Source organism: Salvelinus fontinalis, chromosome 2, assembly GCF_029448725.1.
Source record: "Salvelinus fontinalis isolate EN_2023a chromosome 2, ASM2944872v1, whole genome shotgun sequence".
In the NCBI taxonomy this organism is placed as follows: Eukaryota; Metazoa; Chordata; class Actinopteri; order Salmoniformes; family Salmonidae; genus Salvelinus; species Salvelinus fontinalis.
Genome location: NC_074666.1, coordinates 62,222,409 through 62,246,100, shown reverse-complemented (window position 1 = coordinate 62,246,100; position 23,692 = coordinate 62,222,409). Strand labels below are relative to the sequence as shown.

The 23,692-nt window shown below is 43.0% G+C and overlaps 1 pseudogene; it reads right to left on the bottom strand.

Moving 5' to 3' along the window:
- Positions 1-23,692, bottom strand: part of LOC129867187 (phospholipid-transporting ATPase IA-like) — a 152,555-nt pseudogene that overhangs the window by 43,237 nt on the left and 85,626 nt on the right.

The window sequence follows — 23,692 nt, the reverse complement described above, 5'->3', positions numbered from 1 at the left end:
GTGTATAGTGTTGAGTCATCTGCATACATAGACACACTGGTTTTACTCAAAGCCAGTGGCATGTCGTTAGTAAAGATTGAAAAATGTTAGGGGCCTAGACAGCTGCCCTGGGGAATTCCTGATTCTACCTGGATTTTGTTGGCGGCTTCCATTAATAAAGAACACCCCCTGTGTTCTGTTAGACAGGTAGCTCTTTAACCACAATATAGCAGGGGGTGTAAAGCCATAACACATACGTTTTTCCAGCAACAGACTATGTTCAATAATGTCAAAAGCCGCACTGAAGTCTAACAAAACAGCCCCCATCAACTTCTCTCAGCCAATCATCAAAATTTGTGTAAGTGGTGTGCTTGTTGAATGTCCTTCCCTAGAAGCGTGTTGAAAGTCTGTTATCAATTTGTTTACTGTAAAATAGCATTGTATCTGGTCAAACACATTTTTTTCCAAAGGTTTACTAAGCGTTGGTAACAGGCTGATTGGTCGGTTATTTGAGCCAGTTAAGGGGGATTTCCAATTCTTAGGTAGTGTCACGCCTTGACCTTAGAGATCCTTCTTAATTCTCTATTTGGTTAGGTCAGGGTGTGACTAGGGTGGGCAATCTATGTGTTATATTTCTTTGTTGGCCGAGTATGGTTCCCAATCAGAGGCAGCTGTCTATCGTTGTCTCTGATTGGGGATCATACTTAGGCAGCCTTTTTTCCACCTTCGTTTGTGGAACTTGTTTTTGTATAGTTGCTGTGTTAGCGCTACAAAACTTTACGTGTCGTTTATCTTTCTTGTTTTTTTAGTGTTCATTTCTTAAATAAAAATGTACGCCTACCACGCTGCATCTTGGTCCGATCCTTCCATCAACGAACGTAACAGGTAGTGGAATAACTTTTGCTTCCCTCCAGGTCTGAGGGCATACACTTTCTAGTAGGCTTAAATTGAAGATATGGCAAATAGGAGTGGCAATATTGTCCGCTTGTTGATAGACAACAGTAATTCTGTCACTTCTTCCACGTTTACTTTACGGAATTTCCGTAAACTTTCATAATTTGGTCAAATATACTTGGATGTGTAGTTTGTTGCTGTTATGTCATGCCTTAATGTGCTAATCTTGCCAATGAAAGAAATCATTAAAGTAATTGGCAATATCAGTGGGTTTTGTGATGAATGAGCCATCTGAGTCAATGAATAATGGAGCCGAGTTTGCCTTTTTGACCCAAATTTCATTTAAGGTGTTCCAAAGCTTTTTACTATCATTCTGTATATCATTTACCTTTGTTTCATAGTGTAATTTCTTATTTTTATTTAGTCACATGATGTCTCAATTTGCAGTACATTTGCCTATCGGTTCTGCAGCCTGACCTCTCTTTTGCCTCATCCCTCTCAACCATACCATTTTTAAATTTCTCATTAATCCACGGGGATTTAACAGGTTTTACGGTCATTTTCCTAATAGGTGCATGCTTATTAGTAACTGAGATAAGACATTTCAGAAATGTGTCAAGTGCAACGTCTGGTTGCTCGTCATTACACACCACGGACCAACAAATATTCTTCACATCAACAACATAGGAATCACTACAAAACGTATTGTATGACCTCTTATACACAATATTATGCCCAGCCTTTGGAACTTTGATATGGCTAGTATATTGTGATCACTACATCCGATGGATGTACCCCTCCTCACCCCCCCCATCTCTGTGGTTCAATGTGTTATAGATTATCTCCAATGTTACAATTACACATTTAAACCCAATTAGCCTCAACTGGCAAGTAGCCTACAACTTTCCCCTCTGTCCCTGCATCCACCACCCCTACCCCACCCCACCTCACCCTCCTCAACACAACTCAGTGTGGAACAACAACCCCACCTCACATCACCCTCCTCACTCTGCCCCAACACAACCCAGTGTGGAACAATAACCCCACCTCACATCACCCTCCTCACTCTGCCCCAACACAACCCAGTGTGGAACAATAAGCCTTTATAAATGCCCAGCACCCTAATGAATGCTAATTAAATCAATAAATGTTCATAATCATTTGTCATAGTGAAGCCTCACTCCCCTCCCCCCACTGCTGTATCCCGGCAGATTGCTAAGAACTCTGGCATGAATGCCGGCCTGTCCATGTTCGTGCCCTGGCTAAAAGATTCGGGCCCATTGTGCTGCACCTAATTGCTTAAAAAAGCATGAAAGGATGCCGTTTATATCGGGCCAAATATTTCCTGTCCTTCCTCTTTAATGCTGTTGCGCAAAGCGAGGGAGGAGAGGAGGGAGTGGGGGAGGAGTAAATGGAGGGAAATGGTGAGGCGGTGTAATTACTGGGGGCCACATCGGGGGACTGAGGTTTATTAGAGTGACTTAAGTGTCAGGAAAATGCAATTAAAAATGAAAGGACACAGTGGTGCAGGCGGCAACGCCTGAAATATTTCACACCCTTCCCTGGCCCTCTCTCTCTCACCTCCTAATTCGCTCAGACAGTATCTGTTGTGTACAAAAGAGACAGGCGTGCAGAAAGAAAGGGGTTTCGGGCAAATTCCTGCTGGATTTTCGCACCTTGCCTCGGGCCATGAGGCATGGAAATTTTTCAGAGGGAAAGAGTTGACAGGCCTGTGAAAACACCACGGTGACCTGGACAAGTCGAACAAACTCCAGGTATTACAGGGCTTTAGCAAGGGGTCAATCGAAAATGGAGGAAAACCAATTTGAATCAACAAGTCCGTTTTTTTGACAGTCTTGATTTGCAGGGCGACTTGAAACCACAAAACTGAGACTGCGGCCTGCCTTGCACAATGTCACCCTGCTATTCCCTGGAGGGTCATATAACACTTGGCCATATGGAGCCCTTCTCTCACCCAAACAGAAATAAAAGCTGTGAGGGGGACATGCCGGCTGAGGTCCATGGGTCAACTCTAACTGTGAGGTGACTGACCCCATGCAGACTAACTCTCTGGGGAGAGACCAGTAGACTGGGGTTATCTTATTTACAGTACTTAGGCTAAGCCATCCCGACCAGGCAGAAGGCCTCCAGTTCAAACAGCCCATTGCTTAAAAAACAATCATAATTTCCCACAGTTTATGCCATCACATCCTCACAGCAGAGCACACTCTCTCCCTTTAACCTTCCCCCTCCTCCGCCCCTCTCTCTGGCCCGCTATCTCCCCACTCCCCCTGTCGCCCCTGACCTCCATGGCCACTCAGGCCTTATTTTTTTTTTCTGTCTCCATGCGGCACTAACCGGGTCTCCACGCCTGTAAAGTAAGGGGGCTAGGTGTGCCGTGGATGGGGGGGGGGGGGGGGTTAAAGGCCGTAGAATGGGGGCATGCATGGAGAAGGGGAGACATCTTTGTTAACAGACAGCAGGGGAAAGCTAACAGACAGCCCCCCCCCCCCCCCCCCCAATAGACAGAGAGACAGGCAGGCAGACACCCTCTGACCACTGCACCTGGTAAGACTGGTGATCATTATGTGGAGAGACCCCACGCGTAAGACACAGACCAATTGGGACAGATGAGCAGATTCACTCTCTGTCATTAGACTGACCTAAAATCAGTTTGGAGCATTTCGTCTCCATTGTGTGTAAAGGATGTCAATTTGGAGACAGAACAGAGGTTAGAAGGGAAAAAAACGGCTGGTTGATTGCAGTCTTATATCTCCCTTGTTGTTTTTTGATGCTAAGTAAACCTTAGTAAACCTATTTAAGCTTAGAAAATACTTAAGAATTTACTACACTATGAATGGAAATGTGGCCCAGACAAACAACATGAGGGGTAAAAGTGGAATGACAGAAAATGAAGGAATCGTTGAGACAATGTTCCTCTAACGTTCAGACACAAGACCTACCTTGGTGTTGAAGCCCATGGAATTCTGGGAGGTTTTGTAGAGTCCCGGGTACTTCAACATGTTCTCTTTCCTGCATGAGCGTTCAAATATTCCCAGAGTGGGAGGAGGCAGAGCGGTGAAAATCTAAACACACAAACACACATGTCAAATTAAACTACACTGTTTTGCATTGTTCAACATTTCCCATCACAAAACCCAGAAGTGAGGATAAAGGTAGTAAACTCAAAAGACCAGTAGACTCAACTAAAAGCCTGTTAGCAAAGATGCTATCAGATACAACTTCGGATGGGGAAACAGTCTTATCGTTCCTCAGTGAGTAACCTAATGAAAGCCAGGCTTTTCCTAATCACAAGGACCTTCATAAGACATAATTGATTTCATTACTGCATTAGTGAAAACACGGACACTAATGATGGCCTATTCAGCTAAGTATTTGCCCGCTTTCTGATTTTCAAAATGTTTGAATATTTTGGACACTGAATTTGATCAGATCTTAAACCAAAACATAATATTAGATAAACACAAATAACACAATATATTGATACTTTTTTAATGTGACAAAGTTATGCGACACCCAACGCCCCTGTGTGAAAAAGTTATTGTCCCCTTACACTCAACAACTGGTTGTGCCGCCTTTATCTGCAATTACTGCATCCAAACGCTTCCTGTAGTTGTTGATCAGTCTCACATCGCTGTGGAGGAATTTTGGCCCACTCTTTCATGTAGAACGGCTTTAACTCAGCAACATTTGTGGGTTTTCGAGCATGAACTGCTCGTTTCAGGTCCTGCCACAACATCTCAATTCGGGATTAGATCTGGACTTTGACTAGGCCATTCCAGAACTTTAAATGTGTTGCTTTCCAGCCATTCTGATGTAGACTTTATTGTGTGTTTAGGATCATTGTCCTGCTGCATGACACAGCTGCGCTTCAGCTCCAGCTCACGGATGGATGACCTGACATTCTCCTTTAGAATTCTCTGATACAGAGCACAACCAGTTAAAGGTGGCACAACCAGTTATTGGGTGTAAGGGGGAATTACTTTTCCACAGAGGGGCATTGGGCGTTGCATAACTTTGTTAATTAAATAAATGAAATAAGTATCAACATTTTGTGTTATTTGTTTACTCAGGTTCCCTTTATCTAATATTAGGTTATGGTTGAAGATTTGATAACGTTCTGTCAGAAATATGAAGAAAAAAAAAGAGAATCAGAAAGGGGAAATACTTTTTCACAGCACAGTATACAGTGCATTTGGAAAGTATTCAAACCCCTTGACTTTTTCCACATTTTGTTACGTTACAGCCTTATTCTAAAATGGATTACATATTTTTTTCCTTCATCAATCTACACACTATTCTCCATAATGACAAAGCGAAAACAGGTTTTTAGAAATAAAAAAAACATAAGTAGTCAGACCCTTTGCTATCAGACTCAAATTTGAGCTCAGATGCTTCCTGTTTCCATTGATAATCCTTGAGATGTTTCAACAATTTGATTGTACATGATTTGGAAAGGCACACACGTGTCTATATAAGGTCCCACAGTTGACAGTGCATGTCAGAGCAAAAACCAAGCCATGAGGTCAAAGGAATTGTCCAAAGAGCTCAGAGACAGGATTGTGTCAAGGCACAGATCTGGGGAAGGGGTACGCAAAAATGTCTGCAGCATTGAAGGTCCCCAAGAACACAGTTGCCTCCATCATTCTTAAATGGAAGAAGTTTGTTACTACCAAGACTCTTCCTAGAGCTGGCCGCCCGGTCAAACTGAGCAATCGGTGGAAAAGGGCCCTTGGTCAGACCAAGAACCCGATGGACACTCTGACAGAGCTCCAGAGTACCTCTGTGGAGATGGGAGAACCTTCCAGAAGGACAACTATTTCTGCAGCACTTCACCAATCAGCCCTTTATAGTAGGGTGGCCAGACGGAAGCCACTCCTCAGTAAAATACACATGACAGCCCGCTTGAAGTTCGCCAAAAGAAACCTAAAGAACTCTCAGACCATGAGAAACAAGATTCTCCGGTCTAATGAAACCAAGATTTAACTATTTGGCCTGAACCCCAAGCGTCACATCTGGAGGAAACCTCCCTACAGTGAAGCATGGTGGTGGCAGCATCAAGCTGTGGGGATGTTTTTCAGCGGCAGGGACTGGGAGACTTGTCAGGGTCAAGGGAAAGATGAATGGAGCAAAGTACAGAGAGACCCTTGATGAAAACCTGTTCCAGGAACTCAGACTGGGGCAAAGGTTCACCTTCCAACAGGACATCGACCCTAAGCACACAGCCAAGACAATGCAGGAGTGGCTTCGGGACAAGTCTGTGAATGTCCTTGAGTGGCCCAGCCGGAGCCCGGACTTGAATCTGATCCAACGTCTCTGGAGAGACCTGAAAATTGTTGTGCAGCGATGCTACCCATACAACCTGACAGAGCTTGAGAGGATTTGCAGAGAAGAATGGGAGAAACTCCCTAAATACAGGTGTGCCAAGCTTGAAGCGTCATACCCAAGAAAACTCAAGGCTGTAATCACCGTCAAAGGTACTTCAACAAAGTACTGAGTAAAGGGTTTTTAAAAACCTGTTTTTGCTTTGTCATTATGGGGTATTGTGTGAAGAACAATTTAAATTATTTTAGAATAAGGCTGTGATGTAACAAAATGTGGGAAAAGTCTGGAAAGAAACAGTTTGCTTACTATGGGCCAAACAATACCAAGAAAAGGATCAGATACAATTAAGATACATAAGATACAATTAATCCGGTCCATTAGCAAATGATTTATACACTAGATGTTAAAGCCACCACGCCTCCATCTTGGCACTTCCTCACCATTGGAAAAAATATTTTGGAAGCTATAGAAATGAATGATTTAATGTCTACATGTTTATTCTATTACAGACACCTTAATATATACTTTGAAATAATATTATGTGATCTAAACATATATTAAAAAAAATATATATAAAAACATTTTCCATACATGACTTTTTTTTTTAGATGACTAATGTTACTGTCCCCACCACAACAACAAAAATACTTAAATATATGTAATTGAAATACTGTAGAATTCCATTCATTCCTATGGAGGTGTACTCCTACTTTGGAGTGCCAATATGACCAATAAGTGGCTTCAAAGCCTCTCATATACATCATTGTCCATTAGACAGTTCATGGCCAGTTCATCCCACATTTCTGAACATTGTAAACTGTTTTTTGTTTTGTAAACAGTGAACACAGCCTATTGAAAACAAAAAACTTTTCTTTGCTTATCTTTTGCATTGATTGCCATATGCTGAAGTTATGACTCGCCCTGATTCTATTGAGTGGAGGCTGTTGAGCGTGTAGCACTTTTGGAGATTTATTTTGATTCGACACACTCCATTCATATGCAAAAGCCATCTCAGACAAACATCTGCGACGCCCTTGACTAGTTAGCAGGTATTTTCGCGGAGCTAGTGCAATTTCTATGTGCTGTTGTAACGTTTCACTCTGCAGCTGCTGAGAGAGAGAGAGAGAGAGAGAGAGAGAGAGAGAGAGAGAGAGCGAGAGAGAGCGAGAGAGAGCGCGAGAGAGCGCGAGAGAGAGCGCGAGAGAGAGCGAGAGAGAGCGCGAGAGAGCGCGAGAGAGCGCGCGAGAGAGCGAGAGAGAGCGAGAGAGAGAGAGAGAGAGAGAGAGAGAGAGAGAGAGAGAGAGAGAGAGAGAAAGGAATGAGAGAACAGAGTGGGGACTCTGCGGGTGTTAGTAAAACGTTTACTGTTGACAGGAGAACAAGAGGAGACAATAGGACGAGGTGGATAATTGTATAATAAGGCAGATTTATTCAAGTGTAAAGATATTAGGCAAAGCGTGCGGCACGGCTCTTTCTGTCTGATTTGTATGAAATCGTCTGGAAAGAGGTAGTTTCCACAGTTGTACAGTCTTATATAGACAACAAGCAAAGTAGGTTGATCTGCGAGTCTGGCCTTCCAATTGGTCGATCTGGGTCTTGGGTAGTCCTGAACAGGCCTGGTGTCCACGTTCCATTGGTTCCTGAGATAGTTCTTTGTCTTGAGCTCCAACCCTGAGGTGTGTGTGTCTGTGGTTATCATGGGGGAGGGGAATTATGTGTCTGTAGTTGGTGTCTTAATAAGTCCAGCATATGTCCAAGAGAAAAGAGGAGTATGTGTATTTTGTATAAAAGATGACTTATGTATAAAAGATGACTTATGTTGAAATGTAGTTATTACTAGTTTCCAGTCTCTATTACAATTTCTTACACGGGTCAGTGGTGTGAGTTCCCCACTGGCCCATCTGCAGGCTCCAGACTGCAGGCTGGAGCTGGTGGGATGCAGGAGGACATGCTCCACTGCATCGTTTCTCATTCAGGGTGCCGAGCATCCCACTGCCTCCGACAGACTACCACAGAGCCGGTGGAATTTCCCTGCATTTTAGGTAACGTGAAAGAATAGCCCACCACTGTTGTCGCTTTAAAAAAAACGCCAGAGCGGTGACTATGTTCTAATTTCTTGGTCGGCGATGAAATCACTGCCATTAGCGTTCCGTCAACGGTGTGCGGGCCACGTCTCTCCTCTCACTTCCCTCACTCGCTTTTGTTTATGGACTTGGGTATATCCTTAACAGAGGGTGTAAAGCTACACGTCACCTCGTTGAAACCCGAAACAATGTATTATTCACATTTTCCGTTGCAGTGTTAAAATACACATTCTTTCCGCCCGCTCACTCATTTCATTTGACAGACAGGAAACATAGATTCGTTAGATCCAAAACCGGACCCTGTGGGACATCTGTTGCCCAGAGCTGGTTGTGTGCTGCTCTATTCAACCTGTTCCTTTATCATTCACAAATGACCACCTTCGCTAACTACACTCTTTGGGGGGCTGTTGTTCTTTCCACAGTCAGTACATAGTTCGGGGCACGAGGGGAATATGGACTTAACAGCAGGTCATAAATTTATGGGAAATGTCTCAGGATATGATGATATGGTCCTGCAGTAAGGGGAACACATCTGGGGTGCCACAGCAAATGGGTTTTCTTGCCAGAGAGCAACAGGGGAGGGGAATTATAAAACAGGCTCTTTCACAGTAATGGAGAGAGGAGAGTATGTGGATAAATGTGGATAAACACTCACCACATTGTACAGGCCGATGCACCAGCGTTCAAACAGAACCTGACCAGAGAATCCATTGACAAAGGCAAACCAGATCTGAAGGAGACAAAAGAGCAGAGCAAAGAAGACATTTGGTCTCGTCCCCTTCCCGTTTCGATGCATGTTTTCCATCATTTGACATTAAGCAATATGCCCTTTACTGCACTCGTAGAAAAAAGGGATAGCGTTCTACCAAGAACCGCTTTGATCTGAATACAAGGGTTCTTTGTAAGGCAAAGGGTTCTACCTAGAACCTTTAACATCCTAAAAAAACATTTTTGGAATAAATGGTTCTTTGATGATTCTTTGGAAGGCAAGAAGGGTTCTATCTTCATAGAGCCATATTTCCCAGCATGCTCTACTGCAGGGTGATATTCAGAATTGTTTGTTTTAATGTCTGTTTTTGCATGTACATTTATTGGTTGATTAATGATATGCTACACTAAGATAAATAACAAACTAATCCATTCTGTGGATTCATTGGACCCGATACTGGGATGGTTGTTCCAGTTGACCTGATGTGGCCTGTAAACCAGGAGTTATCTAACACCACTGTGTTAGTGTATAACTAGGCCCTCAAAGAAAGGCCTTATGGTATATGTAATTATTGTCATAAATAACGTAATTTTAAATGCTAATAAGGTTGGTGGAACCATTGAAAGATCGTTCTAGGAGGAACCCTCCAAAGATGAAATGGTTCTCGCTAGAACACTTCATAGAGGGTTCTAGCAAGAACCTTGAGATTATAAAATGGTTATTGGTAGAACCCTTTATAGAGGGTTCTAGGCAGAACCATACACAGGGGGTTCAATGAAGAACCCACCAAAAAGGGTTGCCCTAAGGGGACAAAACAGAGAACCCTATATGCTTCTATTTAGCATATTTTTTTCTAAGAGGTTTGGGATGTAACGATTCACCATGTTCAAATGTTCAAATGTTTAAGATACGAGTGCAGACGAGTGCATTGGTCTACGAGACCCCAAACTGGTCAAAATGTAGCATGCATTGGCCAAGAAATCGAGTCAAATGTTCCAAATCGCTGGTTCACAGATTTTTTTGCTCAAATTACTTTCTACCTTCCGAAAATACCTCACCCTTTGTGACAACTGCGTCCTCTCCTTCAGTGTCGAACTAAGCATGTAATTGTTGTGTTGACAGTCATTGATCCTACAACAGGGAAGGGAAGGGACCATCCTCCTCAGTGAGTTTCATAAAAATAGTGAAACATTAAAAAAGTTATCTTTTTTTAGATAAAACTATACTAAATATATTCACGTCACCAAATAATTGATTAAAACATACAGTTTTGCAATGAATGTCTACAGTAGCCCCAACATCATTCTGTAGGGTAGCACAATGGTGTAGCAGGAGGACAGCTAGTTTCCGTCCTCCTCTGGGTAAATTGACTTCAATTTAAAACTAGGAGGCTCGTGGTTCTCACCCCCTTCCATAGACTTACACAGTAATCATGACAACTTCCAGAGAATGTCCTCCAACCTATCAGAGCTCTTGCAGCATTAACTGACATGTTGTCCATCCAATCAAAGGATCAGATAATTAATCTAGCACTGAAAGCATAAGCTACAGTGTTAACCTGTTGGGGATGGGGGCGCTGTTTAGACTACTTATGCTAATGTGGCTAATTTTTTAAACGGCTTCCCACAAAATCCTTGATCGTACAATATGCATATTATTATTATTATTGGATAGAAAACAGTCTATAGTTTCTATAGGAGTTGAAATTTTGTCTCTAAGTGGAACAGAGCCCATTCTACAGCAATTTCCCTGACATGGAGTCAGATTTGAGAAATGTTGGCCACTCTTCTGAAGTCATTTAAAAGGGCACTGTCGTTGCTATGACTATACGGACACTTCTTACGTCTTCCCCTGGATGCCTTTACGTGATGACGATTCCAACGGGGTCGATTGCACGTTCACAGGCCCTACAAATGAAAAAACCCTGAAGCTAGTCATTCTTTGGGAGCTGCGTCATGAGCAAAGTGGACACCGGCGCGCACCTGTTCCAAGCGTTAGTTTAGCCTGTTATATTTCTCCGGTCATCTTTTCACTCGTTATAGGAGTTAAAAACATCATAAGGTAGTTAATTTAAAGCGTTTTATAGCAATTTATATCCGTTTAGTGCGATTTTGGGACATTTATTTTTGCAACGATGTGAAAAGTTGGGCACGCTTTTCAGTTCATCCCGAACGCAGTTGACTTTTCCACATGGCAAGAGGACAGCTTTCCACCAAAAGACGATTTCTCCCAAGAAAGGATCCTTTGCCCAAGATACTGATGGAAGAACAGCTCAAGGTAGGACATTTTTATTATGATAAATCGTGTTTCTGTCGAAACATTTTAGTGGCTTAGGACGCCATGTTTTTTGACGTAGCTTCGCTTGGCGCAAACTGTATTGAAAAGTAAGGATAAATTAAAAAATGTAATAACGCAATTGTATTAAGAATTAAATTGTCTATCAATCCCTGTCCACCCTATATTTTTTAGTCACGTTTATGAGTATTTATGTATAAGAGTAGATCACTGTCTAAGTGGCGCAAGGACAAATTCTGACCAGCTGAGTTACATTTCACATTGTCTAACCATGATTTTGGTGGCTAAATATAAACATTTTCGATCAAACTCTATATGGATTGTGTAATATGATGTTACAGGAGTGTCATCTGAAGAATTCTGAGAAGGTTAGTGAAAAAATTAATATATTTTTGGCGATGTTGACGTTATCGCCCACTTTGGCTAGAATCAATGCTGGGCTGCTATGTGCTATGTGCTATGCTAATATAACGATTTATTGTGTTTTCGCTGTAAGACACTTAGAAAATCTGAAATATTGTCTGTATTCACAGGATCTGTGTCTTTCGATTCGTGTATGCTGTGTATTTTTACGAAATGTTTGATGATTAGTAGTTAGGTAAACACGTTGCTCATTGTAATTATTCTAGTCCATTTGTGATGGTGGGTGCAATTGTAAACTATGCCATATACCTGAAATATGCACTTTTTTCTAACAAAACCTATCCCATACCATAAATATGTTATCAGACTGTCATCTAATGAGTTTTTTTGTTGGTTAGGGGCTATAAATATCTTAGTTTAGCCGAATTGGTGATGGCTACTGGTGTTGGTGGACAAATAAAAGATGGTGGATTATGCTAATGTGTTTTTAGGTAATAGATGTACATCTTTACATATTGTGTCTTCCCTGTAAAACATTTTAAAAATCGGAAATGTTGACTGGATTCACAAGATCTGTGTCTTTCATTAGCTGTATTGGACTTTAATGTGTGAAAGTTAAATATTTTAAAAAAATATTTTTTTTGAATTTCGCGGCACTGGTTTTTCAGTGGGGGGGGGGGGGGGGGGGTGCCGCTAGCGCCACGCTGATCCTAGACAGGTTAAACAAATCAAAATATATTTTATATTTGAGATTCTTCAAAGCAGCCACTCTTTGCTTTGATGACAGCTTTGCACACTCTTGGCATTTTCTTAACCAGCTTCATGAGGTAGTCACCTGGAATCAATGAGGTAGTCACCTGCTACGCCACAGGAATGTTTTGCTAGCACAGACTGGAATATGTTCCGGGATTCATCCAATGGCATTGAGGAGTATACCACCTCAATTACCAGCTTCATCAATAAGTCCATCGACGACGTTGTCCCCACAGTGACCGTACGTACATATACTAACCAGAAGCCATGGATGACAGGCAACATCCGCACCGAGCTAAAGGCTAGAGCTGCCGCTTTCAAGGAGCGGGACACTAATCCGGACGCTTATAAGAAATACCATTATGCCCTCAGACAAAACATCAAACAGGCAAAGCATCAATAGAGGACTAAGATTGAATCCTACTACACCGGCACTGATGCTCTTCGGATGTGGTAGGGCTTGAAAACTATTAAGGACTACAAAGGGAAACCCAGCTGCAAGCTCCCAGTGACGCGAGCCTACCAGACGAGCTAAATGCCTTTTATGCTCACTTCAAGGCAAGCAACACTGAAGCATGCATGAGAGCATCAGCTGTTCTGGACGACTGCATGATCACGGTCTTCGTAGCCGATGTAAAGACCTTTAAACAGGTCAACATTCACAAAGCCGCGGGGCCAGACGGATTACCATGACGTGTACTCAAAGCGAGCACGGACCAACTGGCAAGTGTCTTCACTGACATTTTCAACCTTTCCCTGACCAAGTCTGTAATTCCTGCATGTTTCAAACATACCACAATAGTCCCTGTGGCCAAGAAAGCGAAGGTAAACTGCCTAAATGATTACCGGACCGTAGCACTCACATCGGTAGTCAAGAAGTGCTTTGAAAAGCTGGTCATGGCTCACAACACCATTACGTCAGAAACCCTAGACCCACTCCAATTCCCAATACCGCCCCAACAGATAAACAAAGGACAGACTCTCCATCGCACTCCACACTGCCCTTTTCCACCTGGACAAAAGGAACACCTATGTGAGAATGCTGCTCATTGACTACAGTTCAGCATTCAACACCCACAGCGCCCACAAAGCTCATCACTAAGCTAAGGACTATGGGACTAAACACCTCCCTCTGCAACTGGATCAAGGACTTCCTGACGGGCTGCCCACAGGTGGTAGGGGTAGGCAACAATGTATCTGCCACGCTGATCCTCAACACTGGGGCCCCTCAGGGGTGTGTGCTTAGTCCTCTCCTGTACTCCCTGTTCACCCACGACTGCGTGGCCAAGCACGACTCCAACACCATCATTACGTTTGTTGACGACACAACAGTAGTAGGCCTGATCGTAGACAATGATGAGACAGCCTATAGGGAGGAGGTCAGAGACCTGCCAGTGTGGTGCCAGGACAACAACCTCTACCTCAATGTGAGCAAGACAAAGGAGCTGATCGTGCACTATAGGAAAAGAAGGGCCGAACAGGCCCTCAATAGCATCGACGGGGCTGAAATGGAGCGGGTCGAGAGTTAAGTTCCTTGGTGTCCACATCAACGAACTATCATGGTCCAAACACACGAAGATAGTTGTGAAGAGAGCGCGACAATGCCTTTTCCCCCTAGGAGACTGAAAAGATATGGCATGGCTCCCCAGATCCTCAAAATGTTCTACAGCTCCACCATCGAGAGCATCCTGACCGGATGCATCACTGCCTGGTATGGTAACTGCTTGGCATCTGACCGTAAGGCGGTACAGAGGGTAGTGCGTACTGCCCAAGCTTCCTGACATCCAGGACCTATGTACTAGGCGGAGTCAGAAGAAGGCCCCAAAAATTGTCAAAGACTCCAATTATAGACTGTTCTCTCTGCTACCGCACACACAGCAAGCGGTACCGGAGCGTCAAGTCTTGGACTAAAAGGCTCTTCAACAGCTTCTACCCGCAAGCCATAAGACTGCTGAACAATTTATTAAATGGCCGGACGATTTAAATTCACCCTCCCCCACTGATGCTACTCGCTGTTCATTATCTATACATAGTCACTTAACAAATTACCTCGACTAACCTGTAGCCCCGCACATTGACTCGATACCGGTACCCCCTGTGTATTGCCTTGTTATTGTTATATTCATTTCTTGTGTTACTTTTAGATTTTTTTCTTTTTGATTTAGATTTTCTTAGCTCTATTTCTTGAACTACATTGTTGATTAATGGCTTGTAAGTAAGCATTTCACGGTAAGGTCTATTGGTCTCTTGTATTCGACAGATGTGACAAATAAAATTTGATTTTAAGTAATTTCAATTAACAGGTGTGCCATGATAAAAGTTAATTTGTGGGAATTTCTTTCCTTCTTAATGCCTTTGAGCCAATCAGTTGTGTTGTGCTAAGGTAGGATTGGTACACAGAACATAGCCCTATTTGGTAAAAGACCAAGTTCATATTATGGCAAAAACAGCAAAGCAAATGGCAGTCCATCATTACATGAAGGTCAGTCAATGTGGAAAATTTCAAGAACTTTGAACATTTCTTCAAGTGCAGTCACTAAAACTATCAAGAGCTATGATGAAACTGGCTCTCATGAGGACCGCCACAGGAAAGGAAGACCCAGAGTCACCTCTGCTGCAGAGGATAAGTTCATTAGAGTTAACAGCCTCAGAAATTGCAACCCAAATAAATGCTTCAGAGTTCAAGTAACAGAAACATCTCAACATCAACTGTTCAGAGGAGACTGCGTGAATCAGGCCTTCATGGTCGAATTGCTGCAAAGAAACCACAGCTAAAGGACAACCATAATAAGAAGAGACGTGCTTGGGCCAAGAAACACGAGCAATGGACATGAGATCAGTGAAAATCTGTCCTTTGGTTTGATGAGTCAAAATGTGAGTTTTTTTTTGAGAGACGCAGAGTAGGTGAACAGATGATCTCTGCATATGTGGTTCCCATTGTAAAGCATGAAGGAGGTGTGATGGTGCTTTGCTGGTGACACTGTCAGTGATTTATTTAGAATTCAAGGCACACTTAACCAGCATGGCTACTCAGCGATACACCATCCCATCTGGTTTGCGCTAAGTGGGACTATCATTCGTTTATCAACAGGACAATGACCCAACACACCTCCAGGCTGTGTAAAGGCTCTTTGACCAAGAAGGAGATGTCATTCTTAGATATACAGGGCAAATTTGAGGATTTCATAACAAGGACAGCGATCACTTTTGCTACCCACACTGCATGGTTAAAGCAGGAAAAGAAGAGAAGCTCACTCCAAGTTGGTCAAAACTTCCAAATGGTTTTTCACTTTTGCATGCATGCACGCGGCACACACAAACACACAGACGTTAGCTTAAACAGAACCAGCTCAGAGGCCCAGCTCATGAGCTCCATCAGCAGCCGATTTTAGTTTAGAATGGAAAATGAATATGTTTATCGCAGTGTATCGCATCGATTTGTTCCTCTAATCAAACCAAATCTTACCAAATCCTTTCAAACTAAAACGTATTGTTTCTGTATCGTATAGCAGCCCATGGAACTAGATACGTATTGAATCGTTACTAAAGGAAAAAATGGAAGAGATGTTCCAGGCACTGTAAAAAGAGATAAAGCGAGTGGAAAATCGAATCTTGTTTTTTTTAAGTTCTGAACTGTGCTCACATCATTAGTCTCTGAAAGTGCAACTTTTCAAACTTTCGGGGGATGAGGACGGGAGACAAAGACCGAGATGGACTGAATTAGTGGGGACGAGTGGGAGTGGGAAAGCCTCAGAGATATCATTTGCACAGTGTAATATTTCCCATGGATTTAGACCAGCACTACATCTGAACATATGTCAAATGCCCGCCGTTTCCCTCCTTGATCCTTCCCTTGATCCTTCCCTCCTTGATCCTTGATCCTGCCTGATGAGGCAGGAGCCATGGGTGTGGAGAGACTGGCTGGATAAAGACAGCCTTGGATCTGCTTGCCGATGCAGGAGAGGGGAAGGTAAAGATACCATGTATCTAAACCATATGCTGGGGTAGATGCAGCTGATCACTGGATATCTTGATTAGTCAGACTTGTCTGGACACAGCTTCACCTGTCAGGCAAGAAACAGACACCACTTTGGAAAACATTGAAGTGTAGATTTAGCTGGATGTTGCTCTAACACTACAGAGACAGAGATGGCGGAGGTTCATCTCTCAGGGCAGAACAGAAGTTATTTTGACGAGGAAAACGGCCACCTCACTCGGCAAAATGCAAATCTCTATTGATGGCATGAAGGCTACTCTGGAGAAAAATTATAAACAGATGACCCACATTGAAAAGAAAATGAAGAACATGACGAAAAGCAACAAGATCAGGCTATTCATTACTTGATGGGCCAAGTAGAGGAATTGCAAAAGAAGGGAGACTTGTTGGAAAACTTTTCGCGGCGTATTAATGTTTACATTTTTGTGCAGAAAGGGTGCAGAAATTGTCTACATTTGTGGACACGATGCCGAGGGAGGTCTTGGAAATCGATGCTGTCACGGAGAGGGCCCACAGAATGGCACCTGCAGCCCAGAGCAGGCCAGGAGCAAAGGACACACAGAGAACCAGCGCTATCATCGCGCCTTCTCAACGAAACGAGATAATGCTGTCGAGAACCAAGGGAGAACTACTCTACAAGGACAAGCGCATGTCTATCTTCAATCACTATTCTGCAGCGTTGTTGCAGAAGAGAAAAGATTACGACGGGATCAAGAGAGAATTGGCTGCCAAAAACATCACATACTCTCTGATGTTCCCTGCGAAGCTGGGCGTCGCCCATGAGAGCAAGACCCACATCTTTGATTCTGTACCTGATTCCGAGTACTCCCCGCGCTCCATTGGGATTACACCACCTTCCAGATCCAAGGACAGGGTACGAAAAAATATGCCGACTATGTGGCAAATTTTTGGTCTCAGAAGGAGTGAGAGACAGAAGGACTCAAGGCCCAAGAAGTAGCCTAAATCAACCGTGGAACATTGCCTAGTCCACATTGACTACTGAAGCGACCCCTTCTTCTTAAGGACTTAAAACTACCTGGATTTATGATTATAATTGGGACCTTAATGCTGGACTAATTCATCAATCTTTGACCAACAGTTTGTTGAGATGATTGCCGCTTGCCGCCTGCTATAGACCACTTTCTGCCCCCAGCTGTGCCCTGGACACCAAATGTGAATTGATTGCCCCCATCTATCTTCAGAGCTTGTGCGGTTAGGTGACCTAAACTGGGACATGCTTAACACCCCGGCCATCCTACAATCTAAGGTTGATGCCCTCAATCTCACACAAATCTTATCAATGCACCTACCAGGTACAGCCCTAAATCCGCAAACACGGGCACCCTCATAGATATCATCCTAACCAACCTGCCCTCCAAATACACCTCTGCTGTCTTCAACCAGGATCTCAGCGATCACTGCCTCAATGCCTGCGTCGGTAATGGGTCTGTGGTCAAACAACCACCCCTCATCACTGTCAAACGCCCCCGAAAACACTTTAACGAGCAGCCCTTTGTAATCGACCTGGCCCGGGTATCCTGGAAGGATATTGACCTCATTCCGTCAGTAGAGGATGCCTGGTTATTCTTTAAAAGTGCTTTCCTCGCCATCTTAAATAAGCATGCCTCATTCCAAAAATGTAGAACCAGGAACAGATATAGCCCTTGGTTTACTCCAGACCTGACTGCCCTTGACCAGCACAAAAACATCCTGTGGCGTACTGCATTAGCATCGAATAGCCCCCGCGATATGCAACTTTTCAGGGAAGTTAGGAACCAATAAACACAGGCAGTTAGGAAAGCAAAGGCAAGCTTTTTCAAACAGAAATGTGCATCCTGTAGCACAAACTCCAAAAAGTTCTGGGACACTGTAAAGTCAATGGAGAATACAAGCACCTCCTCCCACCTGCCCACTGCACTGAGGCTAGGAAACACTGTCACCACCGATAAATCCACGATAATTGAGAATTTCTATAAGCATTTTTTTTACAGCTGGCCATGCTTTCCACTTGGCTACCCCTACCCTGGTCAACAGCCCTGCACCCCCCACAGCAACTTGCTCATGCCTCCCCCATTTCTCCTTCACCCAAATCCAGATAGCTGATGTTCTGAAAGAGCTGCAAAATCTGGACCCCTACAAATCAGCCGGGATAGACAATTGTTGCAACCCCTATTACTAGCCTGTTCAACCTCTCGTATCGTCTGAGATCCCCAAAAGATTGGAAATCTTCTGCGGTCATCCACCTCTTCAAAGGGGAGACACTCTAGACCCAAACTGCTACAGACCTATATCTATCCTACCCTGCCTTTCTAAGGTCTTTGAAAGCCAAGTAAACAAACAGATCACCGACCATTTCAAATCTCACCGTACCTGTACCTTCTCTGCTATGCAATCTGGTTTCCGAGCTGGTCATTGGTGCACCTCAGGCACGCTCAAGGTAGTAAACGATATCATAACCTCCATCGATAAGAGACAATACTGTGCAGCTGTATTCATCGACCTGGCCAAAGCTTTAGATTCTGTCAATAACCACATTCTTATCGGCAGACTCAACAGCCTTGGTTTCTCAAATGACTGCCTCGCCTGGTTCACCAACTACTTCTCAGACAGAGTTCAGTGTGTCAAATTGGATGGCCTGTTGTCCGGACCTCTGGCAGTCTCTATGGGGGTGCCACAGGCTTTAATTCTCAGGCCGACTCTCTTCTCTGTATACATCAATGATGTCGCTCTTGCTGCTGGTGATTCTCTGATCCACCTCTATGCAGACGACACCATTCTGTATACCTCTGGCCCTTCTTTGGACACTGTGTTAACTAACCTCCAGACGAGCTTCAATGCTATACAACTCTCTTTCCGTGGCCTCCAACTGCGCTTAAATGCAAGTAAAACTAAATGCATGCTCTTCAACCGATCACTGCCCACACCTGCCCGCCCATCCAGCATCACTACTCTGGACGGTTCTGACTTACAAATACCTAGGTGTCTGGTTAGACTGTAAACTCTCCTTCCGGACTCACATTAACCTCTTGGTTAATAACCTCTTGGAAATAGGGGGCGCCATTTTCACTTCTGGATAAAATTGTGCCCAATTTAAACGGCCTCGAACTCTGTCCTAGATCATATGATATGCATATTATTATTACTATTGGATAGAAAACACTCTGAAGTTTCTAAAACTGTTTGAATTATATCTGTGAGTAAAACAGAACTCATTTGGCAGGCAAACTTCCAAACAGGAAGTGAAAATTCTGAAATGGGTCTCTGTGAATGGCATCGCCTATTCAATTGCCTTGTATTTATGGATCTGTATGCACTTCATACGCCTTCCACTAGATGTCAACAGGCAGTAGAACGTGGAATGAAGTGTCTAGCCTTCTCTGGGAACGGATGAGAGTCATTGGAGTGAGAGGTCAGCCATATTGGCAGTATTCGGCTACGCACTTAGGTTTGTCATATCGTTGTCTGCAATGCGTTAGGTAGACACGAAGAAATGCTCCGTTTGGGACGTTATTGGATATATTTGTGAAAAACATCCTAAAGATGGATTCTCAACTGAGTTTGACCAGTTTATTCGACTTTTATTATCACTTTTTGAATTTTTCCTTCATGCGTAAAATCTTCATGTACACGTGAGCTACAACATGCTATCCAAAGTTGTTAATTCGACAAGAAATGGACATTCTAAAACAAAACAACGATTTATTGTGGAACTAGGATTCCTGGCACTGCATTCTGTTTGGACTCCAACATGGCGGACAATGGCTGAGCGCTGTCTCAGATTATTGCATGCAGTGCTTTGTACTAAAGTTATATTTTTAAATCTAACACAGCGGTTGCATTAAGAACCAGTGTATCTTTAATTATATGTGCAACATGTATTTTTCATAAAAGTTTTATGATGAGTATTTCTGTATTTCACGTTGCTCTCTGTAATTATTCTGGCTGTTTTGGTGCCATTTGTGACCATGGCGGCAATGTAAAACCCCGATTTGTAGCTATAAATATGCACATTTTCGAACAAAACATAAATGTATTGTATAAAATGATGTCATAAGACTGTCATCTGAAGAAGTTGTTCAAAGGTTAGTGATGAATTTTATCTCTATTTGTGGGTTTTGTGAAAGCTATCTTTGCGGTGAAAAAATGGTGTTGTGTGTTGGGCTATTGTGGTGAGCTAACATAAATATATGTTGTGTTTTCGCTGTAAAACATTTTAAAAATCGGACATGTTGGCTGGATTCACAAGATGTTTATCTTTCATTTGCTGTATTGGACTTGTGATTTCATAAAATTATATTATATGATATCCCTGTGGCGCTAGGCTAGGCTATGCTAGTCAGCTTTTCTGATGAGAATGATCCGGGATCCGGGATGTGTGGTCCGTAGAGGTTTTAAGCATCTCCAATCCAAAATTAAATCTAGAATCGGCTTCCTATTTCGTAACAAAGCATCCTTCACTCATGCTGCCAAACATGCCCTCGTGAAACTGACTATCCTACCGATCCTTGACTTCGGCGATGTCATTTACAAAATAGCCTCCAACACTCTACTCAGCAAATTGGATGCAGTCTATCACAGTGCCATCCGTTTTTTCACCAAAGCCCCATATACTACCCACCACTGCGACCTGTATGCTCTCGTTGGTTGGCCCTTGCTTCATATTCGTCGCCAAACCCACTGGCTCCAGGTCATCTATAAGTCTATGCTAGGTGACGCCCCGCCTCATCTCAGCTCACGGGTCACCATAGCAGCACCTACCTGTAGCACGCGCTCCAGCAGGTATATTACACTGGTCACCCCCAAAGCCAATTATTTGCCGCCTCTTCTTCCAGTTCTCTGCTGCCAATGACGGGAACGAATTGAAAAAAATCACTGAAGTTGGAGACTTCTATCTCCCTCACTAACTTTAAGCCTCAGCTGTCAGAGCAGCTTACCGATCGCTGCAGCTGTACACAGCCCATCTGTAAATAGCCCATCCATCCAACTACCTAACTCATATTTGTCTGAACATCAGACAGGATGGCATTGTCTCCCTAAATCTGTGCAATGACTGCTGCTATAGATTTCAGGAGTTTCAAGCTGCTTACCATTATCTTGATGGGGCTGTCCATATCGGCAGACTGTGATATGGCCATTTCTTGGAGAGACTCCTTCCCCTCCAGGAGACTGTCAAACATGATGACAACACCACCCCAACGGGTGTTGCTGGGCAGCTTCAATGTGGTGCTCTTATTCTTCTTACTTTGCTTGGTGAGGTAGACTGCTGCTCTCTTGTAGAGTGTATCCATTGTTTTCAGTGCCATGATGTCCTTGAGGAGAAGATTCAATGCATGAGCAGCACAGCCAATGGGTGTGATTTGAGGGTAGGACTACTCCACTTTAGACCAAGCAGCCTTCATGTTCGTAGCATTGTCTGTCACCAGTGCAAATCTCTTCTGTGGTCCAAGGTCATTGATGACTGCCTTCAGCTCATCTGCAATGTAGAGACCGGTGTGTCTGTTGTCCCTTGTGTCTGTGCTCTTGTAGAATGCTGGTTGAGGGGTGGAGATGATGTAGTTAATTATTCCTTGCCTACGGACATTCAACCACCCATCAGAGATGATCGCAATACAGTCTGCTTGCTCTATGATTTGCTTGACCTTCACTTGAACTCTGTTGAATTCTGCAGCCAGAAAATTAGTAGATAAAGCATGGCTGGTTGGAGGGGTATATGCTGGGCGAAGAACATTCAGAAATCTCTTCCAATACACATTGCCTGTGAGCATCAGAGGTGAACCAGTTGCAGCATTTTTTGACTACGTTCCTGCATTGAGTCAAAAAAACTTCTGATTCCAGGAGGACCATGAGCTTTTGCTAACGATAAGGTGTCTGAATCATAATTTTCACCTTGAATATGCGTAGAAGGACTTTTGTCAGAGGTTGCTTATTGTGAGCGCTGAGGGAACTTTATGCACTTTGCCAGATGATTCTGCATCTTTGTTGCAGAATCATTCTTCACATATGATTTGACACAGTATTTGCAAATATACACAGCTTTTCCTTCTACATTAGCTGCAGTGAAATGTCTCCACACATCAGATAGAGCCTGTATCATTTTCCTGTAAAGATTAGGAAAAAAATGAGTAAAAAAACAAGAAATACAATTCCATGTACAGATAAATAGTTAAGCAGTTAGATTAAACAACTCCTTTGTAAGATTTTTTTTTTTAAATGAACCATGTTTGGAAACAGGTGAATTAACACTCCTCAGTTAGCTGGCTCAAGCAAGCTAAAACCCACATGGTAGCAAAAAGTAACTAGCAGAAATTGTTAACAGTTAGAAATGATTTAAACACAAACTGCTGTAGGCTCCTATTTACTAGTTGACAAAAAATAATGTATGTCATATAAAATATATTCACCCCACCAGTATTGTAATCAAAATTTACCAGAAAGCATGTAGTCCTTGGCTCAGACAGTGTAGTAATGTGGGCTCAATAGCATCTCATTAGTGTGTGTGCAAGATCTTGAGAATCAGCTGTACATGTGATGGAAGAGTGCACTGTGCATGCAGAGCGTTGAAATTCCATTGAATTGGGGATAGTTTAACCAAAATATGCCACAAGACCTAGAATTGCCTTATGTGTATCCCACAAAAAAGGTTGGCTGTTATAAGCTAACTTTTTTGATGAATTTAAGCAAAATTCCCCAAATTCCCGAGCTTAACTTCCCATGGAAAATTTCCGGAAGAATTACGGAAAGTTTCTGACCCTTTGCAACCCTAGAAGCAACTATCAACCTGTTAAAGAAGTTTACTAAATTGTGACTCTAAAATCCTAAGATTTTAACAAAAACAATTGAGGATCCTGATCAAACTGGGGTCATTGAAGGACATCATTCAACATCGAATATAAGATGACTTCTGAATAACATCAATTACTCTGAGACCCAACTCAAACAAACAGTTATACTATATCTCTCGATGCTGAAAAGGTATTTGACCGCGTCGACTGGGTTTTCTTAAAGAAGTTTGGTTTTGGGGAGTGCTTTTTGAAATGGATAGAGTTGATATATTCAAGTCTAAAATCATCTGTTAGAACGAATAGGAATATGTCTCATTCCTTTTCACTACAACAAAGAAATCGTCAAGGAGGTTGTCTCTCGCCCCCGTTATTTGGACTTAGTATAGAACCTCTGGCGGAAGCTATTCGAAGTGCCATAAACATTCATGGTCTGCAGGTGGGGCCAAATGAACACAAGATATCTCTATATACAGACGTCATCCTGTACATA